Here is an 18793-nt window from a genome sequence, read left to right on the forward strand (position 1 = left end):
CTAGGCTTCCCTTGCAGTGGTTAACTCTACTGAGAAGCTTTCTATCAGCAATAATAGCTTCAAGGTGGGAAATAAAAAATGGTAAGTGTTTAAATTGTTAATGGGTTTCATGTTCTTGTCACTGTTGAGGGTTTGTTCCCTTTTATAAACTCATAGTTTTTGGTTGACATTGCTTTTATGCGAGCCATCAGCCAGTTGGTGATGGTGTTGCTGTGTTAGACCATTACTGCCGGATTGTATTTGCAGTAAAGAAGGAGAATAGAGGCTGTAAATCTGCAACTGGAGATTTAGGGCTCTGTTACTCTGCAGTTTAGGTCCATGTGCTGGGGAGTCCATTCTCCTCCGGCAGAATTATACCCTCCAAACATGCCTTCCCAGGCACTGATCGACGACGTTCATTCCCTGGGCTACCAGGGCACTTAATACGGCTAATTCAGTTAAAGAAGCCTGAGGGGTGAGGTGGATGAGCCTCTCTCCCTGCTGGAAGCCAGATGCCAGGCTGGTTAGTGATCTTGCTTTATCCCTTCCCCCATGCAAAGCTGTGAGTAGCTGTTACTGCAATCACAGGGAAAAATAAGAAGAAAATGCTTCTAATGTTGGGCTCTTTCCTCCTTTAAGCAGGAAACGCTGCTTTACCCAACCTCATTGACGCTTGTAGTACTAAGTCCATTATCAGGAATATTCAGGAAACACATTCTTGGGGAATTCAGGATGTGTCAGGGGCCTGGATATCTTGACATCATTTCACAAAGCTACCACCAGGGTCCCAAAAGCAGGAGAGTCCGTGCTTAGGGGACAGGTAACTGGAAAGTAGAAAAAAATTTCCCACCCTGACCCAGCTGGGTTGGTTTTGAATAGAAGCAGTTTAGAGGATAATACCTCTTACTGCTGGATTCAGAAATACTTTGGAAAGGCATCAATATTAAACATATTTAGAATTGCTTTATTAATCGTGTATAATTTCTACTACTAAGATATTTTATAGTGAAAAGAATGTTAAAATATTTCCTTGACTAGCAAAAGTTGCAGACAAGATTTTAGATGTGTTTTGTTTTGCTTTGTTCAGCCTTCCCCAGAGAGAAAGGGTGTTAAATATAGACTCATCCACATGATCCCTCTGAGGCATGTGGGTCTGCTTTCTGTGTCAGCTGTGGCACAAATGTGCATGATTTACCCATACAACTATTGAACCAGCATTGGCCTATTAAGACTTCAGATGATCTGTTCATGAGCTGTCAACCCAAATTGAGCTTGAAGCCTGCTGTAAAAGATCTAATTTTCATAATTATCCAGAACCTTCACACCATCCTTCCCTTTAGTACCACCCACCTCCACACACAGTACAGGAAGGAGTAAACACATACATACACAGAGGCACAGAGCAGCACTGTCCCTGGAGATTCATCAGGCCTCTTGCCCGAAAATGCACCGAGTTCATCCAGGGGTCAGGCCTGGCTTTGACTTCCTGTTTGAGGAGCCCCATGTGTGGTGTTCAGCATCGCTAGAGGCTAGTGATGACTAAGTAACCTTTCACACTATAGCCTCCCACTAAGAAACAAGGTCCCTTATGATTCTAGACCTGGAGTGATTAGGGCACACAAATACCTTTTTTATATATAAGGTGGAATTAATGCCTGTAGAAATAGCACTTCACTGTCTCATGGCCTTGCATTTATATAAAGAGGAGAGAGCTGTTGTCTTTGAGGATGAAGAATTTTAAACGCAACCTGATTTAGTCTCAGAGTACACCAGGGACTTTGATCATTTAGCTGTTGCTTAAGGCTGCCTGTGAGCTTTACCTGACCCCGGTCTCCAAAGGAAATCATCATTTTGCACGTGGAGTTCAGCTGGTAATATCCCTCTAGGTAACCTGGCCTGAAATGTGGACCAGCAGGAACAGGCAGCACGTTCAGGCTTAACCCTTTCCGGCACTGGAGATAAAGAGGACACACCCCAAGGATTTGGCCATGCTGGTGTTCCTCCAGTAACTCCACTGGAACTGCACTGTACCATAAACCATTCGGTCTCTGGACATATATTGCCTGTGTGTCAGGAGTGGACAGGCAGCGCTTTACTAGGTTCTTCTACAACCTCAGGTTTTTGAGGCAGCTGAGGCTTAAATTCCTTGTCTTAACATGGGACAACTGTATTTCTACACTGGTTGTCAATTGTCTTTGCCCTCAGAGGGCATTTGCTGCAACTCAGGGTTCTACACTTAGAATAAAGGGAGTTATTTCCTGTCTTCACTGCTTTTTTGCCTTTTTTTAAATCGTGAGTAGAGACAGTACATTACTCAAACCTTGGCTTTTCCCCCAAGTCTGTTGTTTACAGAGAGACATTTGGGTCCCTGGGGCTCACTCCCATAAAACCTTATTATCATATATTTCAAGACGTAAACTTCAGTTGTCAGCTCAGGAGCACAGTTTTTTAAAGCCCTGGCTGCTCTTGTTTTTCTTCTGCTTCCCTCTGGTTTATTTTTCTTTCAGCTTTGCCTGTTCCTCCCTCTTCCTCATCTCAAGCAACGCTCAGTTCCAAGCTGGCTCGCTTCTTATTCTACTAATTAGACAAGAAGTCCAGAGAGGCCATTATTAGATTCTGAGAATCTTTATCAGAGCCCATTATGGCCTTAAATACTGCACAAACATTTTACTAAGTGAACCCATGAAAATTTCAGCTGATCCATCCTTGGTCTTTAGCATCTACTTTCTTTTGTACCTACAGAGTTATGTTTCTGATGATAGAATTCCTAACAGCTTATTTTTCTTTGTATTCATTTTCTCAGAGGCAGCAGTGAAGGTTTATTCTTTCTCTTTCTTTCCCTCTCTCTCTCTCTCTCTCTTATTCTAATTACTGGTCCTGGTGGTGAAGGGGGTTCTGAGAAGCCTGCTTTTTCTTGGTGGAATACATGTGAGTGTGTGTAAATGTCATATGTATTAATGTCACCAGTGAATGGAATTCATGGTTGCCTGTTTTTCTCTCATTTTCTTTACAGGGCCAGGGATTATTTGTATGGACCAGTGGTCTCCCTTTTCTTTCAATGGAAGAATAATCCTGCATTATAATATAGTAACTGCAAAAGAAAGCTCTTTTTCTGTTTCATTCTTTTCTTTCTTAATTCACTGTCTAGTGAGTTTCTGATTGACTCACAGACCAATTAAAGTAAAATTTAATGGAAGAATAGATTAACTCCCTGAGGTTTCCCTACCATCCATCACATTTTTATAGCAGGAGCTGTGAGGAAGCTCATAACTTCATGCTGTGAATGTGATAATAAAGAGGGCACGGAGAGGATTCCGATTTACAGCCGAGCTGATGTTCGCCAGGACAGAATTTACTGCCCAATCCCCTTCCCCTCTTTATTCAGGAGGAGGTCACTAGATCTGCCCTCAGCCCAGGTCTCAGATACTGAAGGGCAGATTGTCAGGTTGAGATTCTTTCCCTTTAATTGGGGTGGGTGAGGAGAGAATGTGAATTTCATTGTCCAGAGATGGATATTGTGTTAAAGAATATCCATCCTTAGGAAGCTGTTGTCACCCCAAATGTTCATATTTTTAAAGGGTGTACTTGATTTGTTACTATTTACTCTCATAGAAATTCAGAAATATCAGGCATTTGTTTCTGAGTCACTGAGTCATTGTCTTTTATCTACAGGCTTTTCTGGGTAACTGAAAATATTTCTTTCTATATCTTTATAGCCAACATTAATAATGTCTTCTTCTGAGCGTCTTTCTTTTGAGGATCTCAAAGCACTTTGTGATCATTATTTTAGTCTTTCTACTAGGTCCCCAAAAACCTTTCAAACAATTCACAGTTTACTAATATTTCTCTGATTCATCTTAACAATGAAGTGTGACAGTGCTTACAGTATGAGTAGTCATATGACACACCCAATGTCTGGGATTAATTTTGTACACTTACTAAAATTTTTACTTCATGTAGCAATTGGGGGGGGCCTTGAATATTTAAAAACTATATCAAATTTAATGAATATATTAGATATTCCTTTTTTTTTCCAGAAGCTTGGTAAGATAGAATCAATATTTTTAAATCACACTCGTTTGACTGTCCTTGAAATCAAAACATGTCTGAACTGAACTTAGTGTGTCTCCCCTCACTGCCCTGCTCTCCTTTTTGTATTAAAAAAAATCTTAAACAGGATGGTCCATCCTTCAAAGTGTTGTAGGTTGGAAACTTGAGAATCTCCCTAGATCCTCTCTCTCCTGCACACCCAGTATCTCGTTGGTCACCAAGGCCTGCTGAGTCTGCCACTCCAGTGTCTCTGGAAACCATCCCCTTCTCTCAATTCTCTTGCCCTAGTCTTACTGCAGCTTTCTCATCATTTCTTTGGACTATTATGATCAACTTCTAGCCAATCTCCATGTCTTCAACTCTCATCATTCCCTCTCTAATCCATCCTCAATGCTTATAAAAGAGTAATCCCTCTAAATGCAAATTTTATAATTTTATCGCTAAAACTACTCAAATGACTGCCCATTGCTTACAAGACACATTTAAATCCTTACGCAATCGTTCATAAGGCAGCATAGCTTCATAGCTTAGATGTGATTTCCTAGATTTGAAGAGGTTATCATGATATTGCCGGTTTTTAATTTTGACAAGAATTTTTTTAAAGTTATCACCTTCTTTCAACATAATTTCACAAAAGGAATATATTGATGTCAGAAAATAGGAAGAACACAAATCCAGAAAAATATTCTCTTTTATTGAATAGTTATGTAACTTTAGGACTTCCCGGGTGGCTCAGCTGGTAAAGAATCTGCCTGCAATGCGGGAGACCAGGGTTCAATCCCTAAGTTGGGAAGATCCCCTGGAGAAGGGAAAGGCTACCCACTCCAGTATTCTGGCCTGGAGAATTCCATGGACTGTATAGCCCATGGGGTCACAAACATGACACTTTATGTAACTTTATGGGGAAAAAAAATCACTTTATAGTTCTTATTTTTCTCATTTTACTATAGTCCTGAAAACTTATGATGTTCTCTTATTGTATTTGGGAATCTGGAGTTGCTGAGTCATAACAAATATCTTTTTAATGTATAAGATAGAACTAATGTTGGTTAAGTGGATGGTCTTGGCAGTCAGAAAGAGCTGAATTTGAAGTCCATGTTCACAACTTCATAGTTGCATGATCACGGGCAAGTTGCTTATCCTCACTGAATTTATTTCCTCCATCTATAAAACAGAGATAATAATAGTACCTACTTATTAGTGCTATTTTGACTATTTCATAATAAAATGCATATTTTGACCCACTGTCAGGTACATAGTAAGCACTTTGACAGTGTGAGAAACTACTATGATGACCTCCTGGCCTCATCTCCTCTCACTCCCCTAAAAGCACCCTACGTTTCCAGGTACACTGAAGTGTACACAAGCGGTCCCCTGGACCAAAATACACCTGCGTATCTTGGAACATACTTTCCTCCTTGCCCAGAATCCTGCTCCCTCCACTTGTACATGTGGTGAATTCCTACTCTTCCTTCAAGATTCAACTTAAACCTCATATTCTCAGCATCCCTACTTGTCCCTCCTCCTCCTCCACTGACAAACTGTCTTCCACAGTCTCATAGCATTTTACAGATTGCCAAGCTCATACCAAGTGTTTGTTAAATTTCTTTATTTAATCTCAATTAATATGATTAAATAATCGCACTAGTGATTATTTAATTATATCAATCACTAAACACTATGGATACATTTATATTAGAGGTTTTATCACTTTTTATTCATTAATTCAATTAATACTTAATTGTGAACCTTCTATGATGCATAAACTTCTGCATAGGATATATTCCAATAACAGTAATGCAACATTCAAGATTTGGGAAGACTTAGTCTCCTCTATGATTTCATGGAACCTGGTAGAAGCATTAATACAAATGATAATTTGTATTTTAGCTCTTTGTTCCCATTCTATCCCCTTCCCCTCTAGACTGAGTTCCTCAAGGGCAGTTATCTTACTTATTTTTGTTTCTCCGGTACCTAGAACTTTGAAAGTGCTTGAGGTGTATTTATTGAACAAATGAAGGAATATCAAGAAGCATCCTCAGTATTAAAGAGCTTGAAGAACTTTGTTAACTCTGTGGTTGATTGTGTTGTCCCTGACTTTGAAAGAACACCATCATCCCATGACAATGTAACTTTTTTTTTTTAAAGGCTGAACATCTTTTCTGGTGGGCCCACATGAATTTTATCCTTCAAACTGTGTCTACAGCTCCATCCAAGCCTGGGGTGGTTTCCCTCCTAAATCAATGGATCATCCTAAGCTATTTCTGGAAAAAAAAAAAAAAAATGAAGAAGAGGAAGGAAGTATGTTCCCTTGAGCTATTGTGAGAAAAACAGATCTTCTAGTATGTTCTGGTGTTTTTCACTTCTGGTCCAAGTATACTTGAGTCTTGCCTCTGGGTGATGTAATGTTGGGAATGGAATATCACTTTATACTTGCAAAGAGTGTGTTCTCAGTGCCATGAGTTGGATCTGGAAGGTGAACACCAACATCCTTAGCCATCCTTAGTTTTGCTTCACTCCTAAAAGCTGTGCTTCATAGGCAATTAAACATCTCTCTGGCCCAAATTTAACAGACTGCACAGCAGCATCTTGGGTATTCTGCTGTTGTTACCTCCACACAGGATATAAAGACTGCATTCTCCATTTCAGAGTTTTGTTTAGTTGATCTTGTTCTGCAGTTGGCTACTGAATGAAGTCTATGAGTGACACTGATGAACTCAGAAAGCTAACTTTTGAGACTGTCCAAACTTCATAGTTACCTGGCAAGGTAGGACAGTCCACTACTTTTAGACGTTCAGCTGTCATGATTGCTTAATGCTCCTTGGTCACCCATTCTGTGATGCCTCCTGAGTATATACATTTTTGTTCATTCCTCAGTTTCTTTGTAAATCTCTGCTTCCTCTCTAACTTCATCTACCTTTGCTTTTGTTGTGCCTTTTATATATTTATATATCAACAATAACAGATATTCCCCACTTTTTAATCTTTTTTCTCTAGACTTTTCCTTTATTCCTAGAGAAATCCTATTCATCATTATAAACCCAGGTTAGTCTTTGTCTACTCTGTGAAATCTTCACGTGCACACACACACACATACAGAAAAAACTAAAATACTAAAATGTATTAAGTGCCTGCTAGGAAACTCATCAGGAACTATATCTGATACTTTTATAAATCTTACTTGCTTAGACCTCACAAAGCATTTCAAAGTAGGTACTATCTCCGTTCTCAAAACATAAAGTGAAAGTCGCTCAGTCATGTCCGACTCTTTGTGATCCCATGGACTATATAGTCTCCAGTCCAGAATACTAGAGTGGGTAGCCTTTCCCTTCTCCAGGGGATCTTCCCAATCCAGTGATCGAACATTGTCTCCCACATTGCAGGCAGATTCTTTCCAGCTGAGCCACAAGGGAAGCCCAAGAACACTGGAGTGGGTAGCCTATCCCTTCTCCAGGGGATCTTCCCAACCCAGAAATTTAACTGGGTCTCCTGCATTGCAGGCAGGTTCTTTACCAACTGAGCTATAAGGGAAGCCATAAAATCAGGATAAAAATAGTTAAAATGTTTTCCCTAAAGCTTTATGTCAAGCAGTTGACAGATCTAGAGTTTAAGTCAAGGTTCACATGATTTCAAAACTGATACATGTTCTACCATATCATGCCATTCCTCATCCTTTTTATCTGTTGTGTATTAATGTATGTGTCTATAATTTTGCTTTTTATTCTCCATGTTTATTATTTTATTCATTTGACTGTCTTTCCTATCAGAAAAATAACTCATTGAAAGTTAAATTTATTTCTTATTTATCTTAGTACCCTTAGGGCTCTCAGAACATTACCTAATACATAATAACATTGAATTAAGGGCTTACTGGATTGGATTGGGTCTCATTACAATTGAGTTGAACTGCACAACAGATTTACCTTGAACCTTGAAATTTTGCATTTCTGATGATGTCTGGGGCTCAGGATGCCATTTCCCTCATGCCAGGTGACATGTTGTCTTCTCATTTGTCCATATGTAGCCACGTGTCTGTGCTAACTTCATCCTGAACAATTGCTCATCTTCCCAGGAAAGTAACTGGAGAACACAGTCATTAGTGTACGTAAGTTCCTGGAGAACTGTCTTCTATCTCATATATTTACTGTAGTCAGTGGAGTATATTCAGTCTTTTAGGAATAATTAAAATAGTCTGTGGCTCTAATTAAAGTAGTCTGGATATTTTTAAGAAACCTATATATAAGAACAAGCTGAGTGCTGACATCAAGTTAATTGTGTTATTTTTAGTGGAGCTATCATTGGAGACAGCAGTATGGCACCCAGTGCCTTTTTAATCCTCGTGTCTGGATGTATAGTGTTAAATAACTAGCATCTTGAGCTCTTATGAGGAAAGGCATTAAAGCATAAATAAATAAAGCTGTTATGAAAACCCAGAAAATTATCTAAATGCACTTGTATAAGGAATCACGTAGTGATTAAACTGCTGGCTATGAAGACAAATACCCTTAACACCTTTCACAACTAAAAACAAATCACCAAATGACTTGGAAATTTTGTCCTATATGGTAGGGGAGCCAGAGAGAAAAGCTGTTGCACTTAAATTTTTTAGTATTATATTTGATCTGTTTAAATAACAAAACTGTTATTTTTACTAGAAGTCAGAATCGTGCCTCTCTTTTATTGACTTTTTTATTTATTTTTGGCTACACTGGGTCTTCCTTGCTGCACAGGGCTTTCTCTAGTTCTAACAAGCCGGAGGCTACTCATAATTGTGTGGGCTTCTCACTGCGGTGGGTTCTCTCGTTGCACAGCACAGGCTCCCAGTGCCTGGGCTCAGCAGTTGCAGTGCTTGGGCTTAGTTGCTCTCTGGCATATGGGATCTTCCCAGGGATCAAACCCATGTCCCCTGCGATGGCAAGTGAACTGTTAACCACTGGACCACCAGAGAAGTCCCTCCCCTTCTTTCTTGTCCATCTCCCTAAACCTTGGCCAAACGGGAGATACAGTCCAGCAAAACCATGCATTCTAACAGTGTAGTTCTTCCACTTTTCTTTTAATGTGAAGAGTCACACCTGTTTCCTCTTAATATCCTCCTTCATCTTAATTCCAGTTGAATGCTGAATCTCATTGCAAAGTAGCTCCATCTAATTTTCTGTAGCTGAAATAGGGCTACTTTTAAATGAGCTGCCCAGAAACTCATGGCCTCCCCAGATTGTGATATCTACTAGCCACAACTGCGGCAGAGTTCCTAGTGGAGGTGAAGCATTTCTTCTATAAGATTTACCCTGGAAACAAACCAAGCTTCTCTAATTTCTTACTGTTTCCCAAGATCAGAATGGAAAAATACATTTCTTATAATAAACAAAGCATAATGACTTATACAAGGATACAGTCACAGGTGGGGATATCCACTATGAAACATGGCTCTGGATCATCTGTGATCCTAAGAAAAGAAAGGTCGGGGAGCAAATTTATTTGGAAATAACAAAAACTTTTGGTCAGGTTTTGTAGGCTGAAGTTCTGGAGTTAATCATTATTCTGCCGAATGCTGAATGATGTTGCTTGTAGCTTTCCTACGCAGGCAGCATCCCCATGGGAATCCTACTAACGGTCTTTTGTCAGGCACTATCAGCAGTATTGAGCCAACCTGAGCACCCTATTATTAATCCTTTTCTCCTAGTGACATGACAGCGATCGATGTCTGAACAAGCTATTGAAACTGTAGCAATCAAGTGGACTCCAGTTAATCCAATGGGATACTTACTCAGAGCTTATGGGAAGGGCAGGGAATTTTTTTCTAACTCTGCTCTACTCCTATATCCATACATTCTAGCTGCTATAATTTGGGTAAAAGCTGACATTTACCCAGGCCTGTAAATACACAGGGAACCCTTACTGATGACTCAGATACATTTATATCACATTTGCAGCCGTCTGCTACTTCTGTTAATACATAAACTTATCATTGTTATGTATTTACATATGTGCCTATATAAATATAAACTGAGGACAATGAGATGTTTATATAGAAAGGTGATGTTTTTGAACTTACAGAAAGCTATCAGAAGTTACAAAGAATAGTAAGTACAACACAAGGTTATCAGATTTCCTGTCCTCTACTTCAGGTAGAAGGAAGTCTAAAATGGTGGTGTCCCAACCTAGCTGTGCATACAGATTCCTAGGTCCCGTTCCCACAGATTGGGATTCAGCTAATCTGAAGTGATGCTCAGGAATCTGAATTTTAAGTTTCAAGGTGACTGACCTTAAATGGCAGTTTTCAAGCTGTATTCCAAGGTGCTCTGGGTCTTCCTAAGAGACTCCTAAGTGGTTTATAGGGTAGAGCAGGAGGGGCAAGAGGGAAGAAGGGCAGGAAGGACAAACCTGTCCTCGATTTTGCTAGTAAACACCTCACTTAAGCAACTTAGTTTCTTGACTCAGTTTCTCTGTCTGTAAAATCCATATCAGTAATATTTACTTTCATTTATTCCACATGGGTATTTTGAGAAGAATGAATAAAGAATATAGAGAGAATAAAGAATTACAGAGGATAAAGCCAACTCCCTAGTCAGCGTAGGACACTCTATGAACAGGAAGTGACAGTTTCTCCTGCAATGAAGTGGGCCTTCTTATCTTAGAGTCACCATTGCTCCCCAGGGCTGGCTGGGGTTTAGGACAGCTCTCCAGAGTCTGAAGTATCTTTCGAATGCCGAGTCTAATCCTGCCTTCATTAGCTTCTGCTCACAGATTCTACTTCTCCCAATATTCCCTATTTCTATGGGATAGCCCTTGAAATATTTGGAGACAGTTATCAGATCTCAGGCTAAAATTCCTTGCCTTCTAAACTATTCATTGATTAACTCATTTTCTGAAATCCTGTCACCAACGTGAAGTATTTGTGTAGTCCCCTTCCTCAGATTGTGCCAGTTGTTGATTTAATCTGCCTTTACTTTCTGCACCTGAGTTTTTGTGTTTTCCACTCAGTCCTCTTTCTTCAGCATGTCTTTTTGCAGGGCATGTTTTCGCAACAGCTGTTGCAATAAGCCCTAAATGTTTCTGAAATTAAGGTGTAAGTAGCAGTACTCTTGCCTGGAAAATCCCATGGATGGAGGAGCCTGGTAGGCTGCAGTCCATGGGGTCACTAGGAGTCGGACACGACTGAGCGACTTCAGTTTCACTTTTCACTTTCATGCATTGGAAAAGGAAATGGCAACCCACTCCAGTATTCTTGCCTGGAGAATCCCAGGGTCGGGAGAGCCTGGTAGGCTGCCGTCTATAGGGTCTCACAGAGTCAGACATGATTGAAGCGACTTAGCAGCAGCAGCAGTATTGGTCTGAAAGAACTAGTGTGCAAGATGCCTCTCAAACATGGTTGCATGATCAACTCTTTTGGAGAAGGTTGTTTTTAAAATGTAAATGTCCAGTGACCTCAACCAGTGAAATAGGGGTGAGGCTCTGGAAAGTGTATCTTTAAGGTACCAGGTGATGCAAGTGCAGGTGGCCTGAGATCCACCGTGCACACTAACTCAAGAACACTAAATGGTTTAAAGAGTCTGGGACAGAGACACTGCCTGCAGTCTCCTGGCTGGCTTGAGACCTGTGCAAGCAACTTAAACGCCAGAGTCTTTCTGCATTATCTATATCACATCTACCCCCTCCATCATCAGAATTACATGAGATAATATATGTAAGACAGTAATTATCACAATGTCTTTTTATGCAAATGTATTTTTATACAAGCTTCAGTCAAGTGAATATTTTTATGCCTCTATTTTATGCCATTTTGATGTATTTTGTCTAAATAAAGTTTAGGATCATGTAGTCATACCTGCTTATTCATTCAGAGAATAAATTTAAGAAATAATTATTTCATTTGTGTAAATGTGTTGGTCTCGAGTTGTCAATCATCAAGTTATTCTTTTGCTGGGCATGATCGTCCCTGTCCCCATCCAGCAGTTCTGGAAGAATCTACCAAAAAAGACCTTCAAGTTGAACACAAAACAAAGCTTCGCTGAGGCCTCAGCCTGGCATGGACGTGGGGAGACATCCTGGAAGGCTCCCTCTCGTGCAGATTGTTCTAAGAAATAGGTTTCAATAAGAAAATTGCTTGGTTTATTATTTTTAATTTAATGAACCTTGTTCCTGTAAAAATCACAGGGCAGATATTCCAGGAAATCATCATCTTTTTTTAGCTCTAGAGCAGACAGTTCAGTAGTGTCCATGGCTAGACAAGTTTGCCTGACCTGCATCCCAACCCAAAGGGGCATTGTTGAAAAATGAGAAGGATTTTTCAGTTTAAGATCTGAGCCTGCATGTTCTGCCCTTCCCACAGAGTCTGTCAGCAAGGAGGTGAATTTTAAAATGAAATTTTGTGACATGTGTACTCTCCACTAAAAAATGGACAGTGCCGAGACTCATTTCTCCAAGCTCCCTATCCAAGCACAAGATGAGGAATGGTCTGTGGTCATTAGCGCTTGGTTTGGAATAGCCCAGAGGTGAAAGAGTTGCTATTGGATTTCATTAATCTGAAGAATAGTGTTTAGGTTAAAATGTCTTCCTGGTGTTTTAATTGGGGAGCGTAACACTGGTGTTCAGCATCAGACAAAACACATACTCAAGATTAAGGCAGGAAAAAAAATGATGACGAGTTGAACCTATGTGTGAAAATCTGGAAATGTTTTATGACAACAAGAAAAGCTTTTGCCAACCGAGTTGATATTTTCAGACAACTGATGCTCATTATTCTCTTGCTTTATTTCCAAGTTTATGTAATAGAAACAAAAACTAAAATTTCATCTTAAAGCTTCAAAACTCCCTAAGCTGAAAAGAGTATTCATACTTTCCACATGTTTATTGGGTGCCTACAACATACCAGGCACTGTGCTAGGTTGAGGATAAAGGGCATGAGACTTAGGCTTTGCCCTTGGGGATGCATGGATGAGAACACAACGCTGGTGGGTCACCAGGTGTGAAGGCAGTGCTAAGAAGTGACCACTCATCCTCTTCAAGGAGCATCAGATGCTAAACCACGGTGTCTTCCCTTCCCTTTCCTTTCCTACCTTTTCCTTACCCTCCCTGCATGTAGGAGGCCCTGTGCCAGGCACTAAAAAAGTCTATTAGGAATCCTACTACACCCACCTCTCCTTCAGGTCAGATCTGTGGTGCCTAGTTCTTCCTTTGGTTTCCCATGATGCCTGAAACCTGGTCTTCAGCCCCACCTGGTAAGCTTTAAAAGGCATGACAATGAGCTCTGACACTTCCTAGCTGTGTAACTTAGACAAATTACTTAACCTTTCTGTGCCTCAGTTTTTTCACCTATAAAGAGGGAGGATTCCTACTTCATATGGTTGTTATGAAAACTGCATAGTTGATACCTGTAAAGCACTTAAAATAACAGCTGACACATAAGTGGAATCTAATAAATGTTAGCCAGGCTATTTCTCCAGCTCTAGAAGAGTACAAGGCTTAAATTTTTCCCACCTTTATCTTTAAGTTGAGTATAATTGGGGAATCTAACACAGTCCTACAGTAATATCTGAATGATGCTCTAAAAGCAGAAACCAACCTATAGAAGCATCTGTTACCAGCTTTGGCCAGATGTCAAAAAACATTTAGGGCTATTCAAGTGTCAGTGCTCTCTATGGGAGGTTTATTAACAACACAAATGTTCTATATCCTGTCCTTGAGCTAGATACAATACACTAAAACTGTTTTAGAGGCAGACTTTTCCTTGGTGGGTTAGAAAGATTTCTCTCTGTTCATTCTCCCTCTCCCTCCCATGCCCTCTCTGACACACACACACAAATACACATATGCAAACGCACATACATACACACTCTATTTATATGATGGTGATTCCAGCAATCTTAATGATACTGAATCACATCAGTGTTTCTGTATACATAAGCCAAATTCTAGATATTAAATATGGATCATATCTCTGCTACTCATTAATGCTCAGGATACATATAGGAACATACTTTGAAACGCCTGATGGAATTTATAGCTACAGTATTTATCTTTATTGAACCAATATTTATATAGTAGTTGCATATCAGACACAGCTCTAAGCACCTTTCCAATAATAATTCATTTTATCCTCATAACTATATAAGGTAGATATTATCATTACCCTCATCTTGCAGATGAGAAAACTGAAGTGTAGAGAGCAACTTGCCCAAGTCTTAGAGCTAGTAAATGGCAGAACCTGGATTCAAAGCAGGCCGTTTGGCTCCAGAGTCCGTGTTCTTTACCACCACCATTTCAGTTCAGTTCAGTTCAGTTCAGTCGCTCAGTCGTGTCCAACTCCCTGTGACCCCATGAACCACAGCATGCCAGGCCTCCCTGTCCATCATCAACTCCCAGAGTCCACTCAAACCCATGTCCATTGAGTTGGTGATGCCATCCAACCATCTTATCCTCTGTTGTCCCCTTCTCCTCCTGCCGTCAATCTTTCCCAGCATCAGGGTTTTTTCAAATGAGTCAGTTCTTCGCATCAGGTGGCCAAAGTATTGGAGTTTCAGCTTCAACATCAGTCCTTTCAATGAACACCCAGGACTGATCTCCTTTAGAATGGACTGGTTGGATCTCCTTGCAGTCCAAGGGACTCTCAAGAGTCTTCTCCAGCACCACAGTTCAAAAGCATCAATTCTTCAGTGCTCAGCTTTCTTCGCAGTCCAACTCTCACATCCATACATGACCACTGGAAGAGCCATAGCCTTGGCTAGATGGACCTTTGTTGACAAAGTAGTGTCTCTGCTTTTTAATATGTTGTCTAGGTTGGTCATAACTTTCCTTCCAAGGAGTAAGTGTCTTTTAATTTCATGGCTGCAGTCACCATCTGCAGTGATTTGGGAGCCCCCAAAAATAAAGTCTGACACTGTTTCCACTGATTCCCCATCTGTTTGCCGTGAAGTGATGGGACCCGATGCCATGATCTTAGTTTTCTGAATGTTGAGCTTCAAGCCAAACTTTTTCACTCTCCTCTTTCACTTTCATCAAGAGGCTCTTTAGTTCTTCACTTTCTGCCATAAGGGTGGTATCATCTGCATATCTGAGGTTATTGATATTTCTCCCGGCAATCTTGATTCCAGCTTGTGCTTCCTCCAGCCCAGTGTTACTCATGATGTACTCTGCATATAAGTTAAATAAGTTTACTGACTAGTAAACTTCACTTCTTCCATTCCTCAGAATTAAAAAATAAAGATGTTCTGAGGCCATGTTGTTGAGCCTACTTTCTCTTGATATAAATTTCCAAAATGCCAGTACTTTCTGTATTCTATAAAATTCTCAACACTATTTATTAGTGGTGTTGATGATACATAAAACTTAAGATTTAAGACATTTTAAAGTCCCTTTCTCTGGGTGACAGGGATCTCAAAGGAGGATCCAAGAATCTTAGACCTGAGCAGGAGCCATGTACTCGTGAGGTACCCCCCATGAGTTCTACAAATCAAAATGCAGATAGATCAAAAGACTTGCCCATCATTACAGAACTACTTAATAGCAAAGCTGGTACTAGAACACAAGACAAGAATGAATAGGAGCAATTGAAGGAACAGACCTGCTGGAAATTGTCTTTAATTTCTTTAAAATTAAGGCTCTTTTCATTATACCATGTTCCTTCTCCATCTATAGAAACTGAAGTAAGACTTGAAGGAGCACTCCAATCTTGGAAGTCAGAGTAGGGAAAAATCCAGATCCAAGCCATAAGTAAGACGTGGAGAATTAGCCTGTGCCAGAATTCAAAGCAAGGTCAATGGCCACAACTGGAGAAACTAGCCAAGGTCAGGCTAAGAGGAAGATTCATTGAAGGGTGAGGCACGAAAACTCAAGTCCAGACAAACAAAAGGTGAAGAGTTAGGAAGGAGTAATTGGGATTGCAATAACCTGACCATTTTTAAACTCCATATGCTTAAGAAATTCTAAATTTGAGGGAGGATGCATTCTCCCCTAAATGGTATGTCCTTATTGAGTGACAAGCATCAGATTAACCATGCATATTATACAGAATTTTTCAGTGAGGTCAAAAACACCAGAACCAAGTTTAATGTGCACTTAAAAAAATAGATGAGACTATGGTTTACTACAGTTCATCTAAGAGATCTATCTATGCATGGTAAGCTTCTTAGTATCTTAATTTATCTGCCAGTGAAGACTGGAGGACTGAGCCGATTCAGCTGGGAACTGAACCTGTGGTTCCAGGAAGTCTAGATATTTCAAACCTCATACTTAGTCCATTAAGATATCCTCTCCAAGAACATAATGTAGTTAAAGTAGATTTAGATATCTTTAGTACAGAGAGTGGATTTTATTTCCACTTTGGGAATTTCTGATCCACAGTAGGGAGAAATATAGATGAAATTCACCTATAGTAGTGCCTATGGAATAATGCATGTATGTCAACATACACTGTCACTTTTCTGATTTACCATTAAGAAGAGAAAAACCATCTCGAGAGAAGAATTGATTACAAATGCATTTGCTAAATGGAGGCTTCTCTTATTTTTCCTAAAGATCCACAATTGCCTCTATCGATAAAATAGAATAAATTATACTTATTCTGAGAATCTGAAGAGGGACCACAGATTTCACACATCTGTCAGGTGGGTCAGTTTATTTGGGGGACAGTAGGGGAACATCCTGTACCATTACAGGCTGTCAGCCACAGAGAATGTTTACTAATAAGCCTAGCCATTAAGTTGGGTCAGTGATGGATGGTCTGTGTTCCTCTGCCCTGGCCTGGCATGTGCTGTGATACTCACTGACCAGCAGCAGCTGTTGTACTAGCTGCCTTGTTAAGGGTCTCGCCAAGTGACATCAGCTATACATCACCCAGGCTGATACCTTTGATTATTTGGACAGCTCCTGGCATGATGAATCGTTGGGATTGATCTGTCTTTTCTCGCACGTCCTAGTCAGTGTTCTTTACCCATCTCTCTCAACTCTTCATTCTTAAGTTGAGGGCCCTTATTACTGCTCTTTCAGATTATGCACCTTCTGCCCACTCCAAAGTATAGGATCTGCTCATTTCAGTATTCATAATGAGAAACTGGGATAACGCTGAAGAAAATCAGTGCATCGTAGTTAGAACAGACAGGCTGGGGAAACAGTAGCCACTCTCTTGCAGGCAGAAAAACAAGGAGAAAAAGCTTTCTTCCATGGGCATCAGGGGCTCAGCAGCTTTCATTACTGAGGTCATGGATCTTCCACGTATTCCAAATGCTACAAATTAAATTTGAATGCTATGGGTAACCTGAACAATGCCTTCTATTTATAAGATCCCTCTCTTCCAAGGAGTACAAATCATTTTGCACACAGTATCTCAGGCATCACCGTATTTCTGTAAAAGAAGTTTTGTCATCGTGATTTCACCAAGAGAAAAAAATGAGCACAGATAGGTATTCCCATATCTGTTTAATTAATAAATATATGACAAAATCAATAACAGGACCTAAAATCTCTGACTCCCTGCTATATTAAGACCTTTAACTCATTGATTTATAAAATGTTTATTGAGCACCTACTGTGTGTGGTCAAAAACTGAGAATACAGAGAGCCTCTGTGTGCAACCATTAACTCATTCAATCCCACCTAACTCTAAGTCAATATTAGGAAGGGAGAAGCACATGAAAATATACTATTTTACTTAGAGAATCTACATGCATGTATTGAGATACAACTGCTATTAGACTTTACCATGACTCAGCCAGAGGCCATGGTAATCTGCCCTTCTCTATTAGATTATAAATTCTTGTGTAGTAAAGACAGTGTTCCCTATCAGTTCAGTTACTCAGTCATGTCTGACGTTTTGCGACTCCATGAACTGCAGCATACCAGGCTTCCCTATCCTTCACTATCTCCTGGAGTTTGCTTAAACTCATGTCCATTGAGACGGTGATGCCATCCAACCATCTCATCCTCTGTTGACCCCTTCTCCTCTTGCCCTCAATCTTTCCCAGCATAAGGGTCTTTTCCAGTGAGTCAGCTCTTTGAATCAGGTGGCCAAAGTATTGGAGTTTCAGTTTCAGCATTAGTCCTTCCAGTGAATATTCAAGTTGATTTCCTTTAGAATTGACTGCTTTGATCTCCTTGAAGTCCAAGGGACTCTCAAAAGTCTTCTGCAGCACCACAGTTTGAAAGCATCTCTTCAGTGCTCAGCCTTCCACATCTGTAAATGACTACTGGGAAAACCATAGCTTTGACTATGCAGACCTTTGTCAGCAAAGTGAGGTCTCTGCTGTTCTTTCTGCTTTCTAAATCTATTGAAATTCAATAGATTTGAGTATGGCTATATTGGGACGTCCCTGGTTGTCCAGTGGTTAAGAATCTACCTTCCAATGCAGGGGACCCTGGTTCAATCCCTGGTTGGGGAACTAAGATCCCATGTGCCACAGGGCAACTAAGCCTGTGCACCACAACTAAGGAGGCCTATGCAATGAAGACCCAGCACAGCCAAATAAATAAATGAATAAATAGAAGTAAAACAATAAGACTTTTCAGAAACATAACAGTGATTTTCAAATGTGTTCTAGTACAGCTGGCAAAACCTCATTAAATATGTTTGATTCCTATATATAAACAATTTTACTAACATAAAATAATGTCATATTATATTACGCAAAATAAACTTTCAACTAGGAGTATAGCCAACTCCCCTCTCCTCTCAAAAGGGCCACTGAACTAAGCATGATGGGCATGGTCTCCAAAAAATTCCCATTATATATTTGTTTACTAGTTCTTTTTGGCTCCCTGTAGAAAAGTGGTA

General features: G+C 40.1%; 1 protein-coding gene across 1 annotated transcript in view; it reads left to right on the plus strand.

The window, feature by feature from the left end:
• SKAP1 (src kinase associated phosphoprotein 1) overlaps window positions 1–18793 on the plus strand; it is a 255689-nt gene that overhangs the window by 156377 nt on the left and 80519 nt on the right. The gene's annotated exons all lie outside the window — the stretch shown is intronic.

This window comes from Capricornis sumatraensis, chromosome 8 (assembly GCF_032405125.1).
Source record: "Capricornis sumatraensis isolate serow.1 chromosome 8, serow.2, whole genome shotgun sequence".
NCBI classification, from domain to species: domain Eukaryota; kingdom Metazoa; phylum Chordata; class Mammalia; order Artiodactyla; family Bovidae; genus Capricornis; species Capricornis sumatraensis.